Source organism: Nematolebias whitei, chromosome 7 (assembly GCF_014905685.2).
Source record: "Nematolebias whitei isolate Nwh7 chromosome 7, NemWhi1, whole genome shotgun sequence".
NCBI lineage: Eukaryota > Metazoa > Chordata > Actinopteri > Cyprinodontiformes > Rivulidae > Nematolebias > Nematolebias whitei.
In genome coordinates, this window is record NC_056504.1 from 50,476,357 (window position 1) to 50,482,192 (window position 5,836).

The following is a 5,836-nucleotide window of genomic DNA, read 5'->3' on the forward strand; positions in this document are numbered from 1 at the left end:
TACAAGGGTCCTTTAAGTGGGTTTTCTGGATGCGGCTCGTTCTGGACTCCAGGATCCGGGCTGACCGAGGTCCCGGGCTGCTGCTGCTAGCTTTATGGGGGATTAAATAGATTTTCCACTCCTCCTCTTCCTCCTCCTCCTCCTCCTCCTCCTCCTCTTCTTCTCCCCATCCCTCTCCTCCTCCTCCTCCCTCCTCTGCGTGCTAATTTTTTATGCATTTTTCTAAACTGTCATGGCGTTTTTGTGTCCTTGGAAATAAAAAAAGAAGCTCCAGCGGTTTTTCGGGCTCGCCGGGGTGATGTCTCTGCGGTGAGAATGTGCCACCAGAGTCCGGAGCAGGTGAGCTGTGTGCCGGGAAGGGTTTTCTCCTCACCGATGTCCCTCGGAAGGAGTTTTAGCGGCTGTCCACACGTGTATAAATGTATTTACAACAGCGATGCAGTGACATTACGGCTAGCAGGGCGAGCTAGCCGCTGCGGGGGCTAGCATCAAACAGGACACAATGAAAGTCTGCCTTTCTCTTCTGGGCTTTTTCTTAGTTCTGGTTCCGACTCGGCTCGGTTTCTTTGGTGCTCCCAGCTCCCACAACTTGTGGCAGCCCATCTAGGCTAGCCGCGTTAGCCCCTGCTAGCATTCATTAAAACCATAAAAGCTAAGTTGTTAGCTTGTTAGCTTTCCAACATATTGGCAGCTGTAGCAGCCAGGTGTGCGCGAGAGGGTACCGTGAGGCGTTCAGGTCCATCGTCACACTCGGGTTCACCTGGCCAGGTGTAACTGGCACAGCAGGAAGACAAAAGGTGCCCGAGCTAACCCAGATGTGAGACCTCAGGTGTTCTCAGACAGGATGTGCCCGAAACTCCGGAATGTCGTTTTGGTGTTTTTGACAAGTTTGGGAAATCTGTGTCTTCAGACTAGCTGCTTAATCCAGTTTCTAAAGTCAGAACATCCTGAATTAAAGTGAATTAATTCTGAAATTATGAGCCTTAGCATTCACTGAAGAAACAATCTGACGGTCCTTAAATAACATACACTCAGTGTCTGCAACACTGATGATGCTCGGAGTTTGTGTTGGGAATGACTGTCGGCTACTACCACACCAGATCTGGGCTCAGCAGCTGCGAAACGGAGTTAAGGCCATTTTTGTGTTTGCTAAAATGGATTACTGCAGCTTTGATGTCCTGAGTAGTATTGGCTTCAAATGGTGATCGTTTGTGGATGCACACCCAATACGTGTTTGATTAACGAAGGTCCAGTGGTTCTCGGGTTATTTTGCTAACAGAAAGGTAAATTGACGCACGAGTAGACACAAAGTCCCCCCGTGAGTCTCTGCAGCGGCCAATGTGAAGTTGCTCTGCTGAAAATAATTCAGTCTCAAGCGTTTGCTGCCGTGATGCGTCACTACAAATAATCCTCGTTAGGAGAAAATCCAGGTTTGCTGATTATACGTCGTTCTTTTCTGGTTTGATGCGAACGGCGCCGGCTCAGAGTCCGTATTTACACGATCTTCAGTATTCTGGTGTGGATTCTCGGCCGTCCAGGAACTGGTAAATCCTGAAAAAACAATAATAAAAACCAAAACAACCGAACTTCTGCTGTTGAAACTGGTTGTTACTTCAGCTGCAGGATAAAAGTCCAGCTGTTTGGTTTTTAATTTCTTATCTCCTTCAGCGGATAAATAAGAAAAACCAAATGGGTTCCTGTTTCCAGACGTTTCCACCCTTGTCCGGGGGTCCGCAACCTGTGGCTCTGGGGCCACGTGTGGTCCCGCTGCTTTGGCTCTTTGACCCCAAAACCCTGCAAGTGAATTATATTCAGAACTACAACCGAAAGAACTCGTTTTAGAAGTTTACCCGTGGGATTTTATGCAGACATTTTGTTGAAAGTTTTGAACCAGAAAGATCCGAACGCCACACGGAGGAAAACGGATCAATCGGTTCGGAGCAGAACTTTGTCTGACTCCGATCGGTTTTTAAAATCATTTAGAAAATTAAACCATTACTTTATGTACGGCCCGTTGTTTTGACAACAACAAGCATCAGAAAACCTACTTTTGACTTAAATTTAGTAAAAATATATAAAGGTCGCTGCTTTAATATTTAACTTTTACGAACGTCGCCGTTGTTGACCTGCTTTCAGGCACTTCGGCTGTTTCTGCAGACGAACGCGCGTGGGCGTTAGCGGCCAGTTACAAAGCTTTAAATGTAAGGACATATTAACCGTCTACGAGCAAACAACATTGTGCAAATGTTGGTTCTTATGTTGTGATTTTTGTTTGATGCGTCTCGGAGACTTTGCAATGACTAGTTTTAATAAATGATCACAACTAAGACGTTACAAATCATAAAGGCAGGGCGCAATGTTCAGCTTTTAGTCACGTTGTTTTCTCCTTGAACAACTGAAAACACGTGATAAATGTAAATGTTGCGCCTCGATCAAACCTCAGAGACGCAGGTGATTCTCACAATGTCTTAACTAAAGGAAGAACGTCCGTCCATCCGTCCGTCCATCCGTCCGTCCATCCGTCCGTCCGTCCATCCGTCCGTCCATCCATCCACCTGCTTCTTCCTTTTCGGGTCACAGGGGTCACTGCTTCCCATATCTAATCCAGCAGTCACCGTGTGAGAGGCGGGGGACACCCTGGTGCATCACAGGGACACCTGGACAGGTCTCCAGTCCATCACAGAGACACATAGAGACAAACAACCATTCTCTCTTTCTCACCTAGGGACAATTCAGAGTTACCAGTCAGTTTAACGTGCATGTTTTTGGTCTGTGGGAGGAAACTGGAGTACCCGGAGAAAACCCACGCATGCACGGAGAGAACATGCAAACTCCACCCAGAAAGACCCCCGCCAGGTCGGGATTTGGACTGGCGACCTTCTCGCTGAGAGGCAATAGCTCTACCAACTGCGCCACCGTGCCGCCCTGTCTCAACGACGAGTCAAAACATCTGCAGACTCATCAGGCTCGAGTCTTCAAACATTTCTCTCCTTCCAGAAGACGTGCACCTGAAGGAGAATTCCCCAGAACGAGGTGCACATGCAAATCTGAGCTCAGCACAAAGGCCACTGGACCGCCAGATGTTCTGATTCTGAAGCTCAGTTTGTTCAAAACAAAAATAAAATTAAGTCGTCACAGAACAGGCAGAAAAAACATCTAGGTTCCCACATTTCTTCGTTTAAAACTCCAGTCAAAGTTCAATTTGTCATAAATTTCTGGCTCATTTTTAACTTTTAAACACAAAAGATTTTTAAAAATATATGGCAGACGTTTCTACTGTTAGTTTTTATTTAATCTCTAGGTATTTTGTATTTTTTAACATTTGCAAACACCATACAAGTACAAATAAAACGGGGATAATGCATAAAAACACCTTTTTAATGCGGTTATAGTCCTTTTGTAAAAACAGAATTCACCTTTAATTTCCTGATCATGCATTGATCTATGTATGAAAACTCAACAGATGATTTAGGATTAGAAAAGTGCATTTTTTAAACGTAATCCGGACATAAAGTGCTCGTGTTAGTTGAGTAAATAATACCGCCCACTGCTGGAATAAAAACTGTGTTTTTACCAGTCTGTGCTCCTTTCTCTGTCTGTTAGCAAAATATTTCATGAACTAATAGACAAATGTTAAATAAAATTCCAGGACGGTAATCACCGGACACACAACTACAACTCGTTAACTTTTGGAGTCGACCAATTCAAGATGGACGCCACAGCTAATCGACCTCGGCCAACAGAAAAACCGCAACGACTCGGTCAAATCTTGAGATGTTGAGCTGCAGCTTGGTGTGGTAGTAGATGAGAGTCATCCCTAACATGTTTCACAATATCACCTCTGAGACTGAAGTCATAATGGATAATGTCCTCCACAGCTAAAGCATCATTGTTATTTTTTTAAACACAAGATGTTCTAAACCTCTGACACAGAAGGTGGCGGGCGATATGCATCTCCTCATCGATGCTTCGCTTTTAACTGCGGGAAGTCGCTAAGTTTCCTGCTTTTTGACGACACGTGCACTTGGAGTTAATACAATTTTAGAGCGAACATGCGTTGACTGCGTACCGGCATTTCACATTATTATATCTGGAGCAGCGCCGATTGATTTATTTGATTTCATGGTTTGTTCCTGGTCACACCATGGTTATAAGACAGTGATTTATATTTATGGTGATAATTATAAAATATAGTTTGATTTTTAAGTTCATATGTGAAGAACTTTTACTAAAAAAAAAACGGTTTCTTATATGAAACACGAGGAGCTTTATTTTCTCAAGAGTTTGATATTTGGAGTTATAGAAGACTTTCTGATAGACTTATGTTGTTACTTAATAAAAAAACTTAGACAAATAGAAATGGACAAAACAGAAACCTGAGAGTAAATAAAGTAAATTATAGTTCAGTGTAGGATTGACGAGCAGACTTGAGTCGGACTACTTCCTGTTAGCAGGACTTCCTGCTCTGAGGATGCCGTAGGAAGGTCCAGGTGAAGCATGGCGTGCTGCCGTCGGATACCGGTGTCACAGAACTGGACCGGGTCAGCTGCATGCTTGGCACCTGGAAAACCTAACAACTGTCATGGGGAGGTGCTGCAGCAGCGTTCACACAGAAATCTGAGATGGAGCGAGTTTAAACCTGGACATCACCGTCCGGTGGGTCGTTTCTTCCCATCGTGGCACAAAAAACAGGATTTGTTTTTGTGGATGTAAACCGTCTCTCGATGATTCACAGATGCAACGATGTCACGTTAACTGCAAAGTCCATGCTGAATAATCCAGGTTTACAATCCAACATTTTTCAGTCAGGTCATCTGGACAGTTTCTTTTTTTGTGCTGAAACGTTTCTCATTCGATCCAGAAGGCTTCATCAGTCAAGGAAACAACTGGTTTGTTCCACTTTGGAGTAAGCTGTTGGGGGAAGAATCAGTTTTGTTGTGCGTTTCCTTGACTGATGAAGCCTTCTGGATGGAAAGTGAAACGTTTCAGCACAAAAAAAAGAAACTGTCCAGATGACCTGACTGAAAAATGTTGGACGTCACGTTAAGTTGTTTATTTATTTTTTTTTCCCCCAAGAGCAAATGATTGAACAAAATGAATAAAATAAACTGAAAACAGTAAAGTTCTCCACAGAGAGGAGACGGCTGGCTGAAATCTGTTCCAGCAAACACACCTTCAGGTTGATGATAATAATAATAATAATAATAATAATATGTCAAAATTTTCACTTTGAACTCTGAATTGTAAAAAAACAACATGTTTACAGAGTTTTGTTATAGAAATATAGCTCATAATGTGAACAAAGCTTTTGACAATTTAAAATTTGTGTTAGTTGAATGAAAAATATCCCATTAGTCCAGTGGGTTGTCTGGAGGTCGGGGGTGCCGGGGCCACATGTCCGGTCCTTGTAGAACCCGAGCCGGAGCTGTGTCGGCACCCTCAGCATCAGTCCTGGGCCCTCGCGTACAAAGACTCATGGATTTCATACTTTCATACACGGCGTACGCAGCAGCGTATGCACAGGTGAATCCAGATGTATGAAACCGTGCGTGCGCTTGAATCCATGCACGCTGCCTTTGTACATCCTGATTAACATGAAATTGAGCGCACATGAGAGAATACCTGACTCCTCACTCGACACGCCGCCATCTAAATATGTAAATAGATTTAAATCCACCCTGCACCTGAGGACTCTCCTCTCTGCACGATCTTAAAGAAAGGAAGTTCATGGAATGTGAGTTGGACACGCTTCTAAATGAGAGAGAGGGAGGATGGTTGTTTGTCTCTGTGTGTCCCTGTGATGGACTGGAGACCTGTCCAGGTGTCCCTGTGATGG

At 44.0% G+C, this 5,836-nt stretch overlaps 1 protein-coding gene across 1 annotated transcript in view; it reads left to right on the forward strand.

The window, feature by feature from the left end:
* Window positions 1-240: 240 nt before the first annotated feature.
* Window positions 241-5,836, forward strand: part of chd6 (chromodomain helicase DNA binding protein 6) — a 66,551-nt gene continuing 60,955 nt past the window's right edge. The window contains exon 1 of the mRNA XM_037679034.1: window positions 241-339. The gene's annotated coding sequence lies outside the window, so the exon portion shown is untranslated. The remainder of the gene's footprint in view (window positions 340-5,836) is intronic.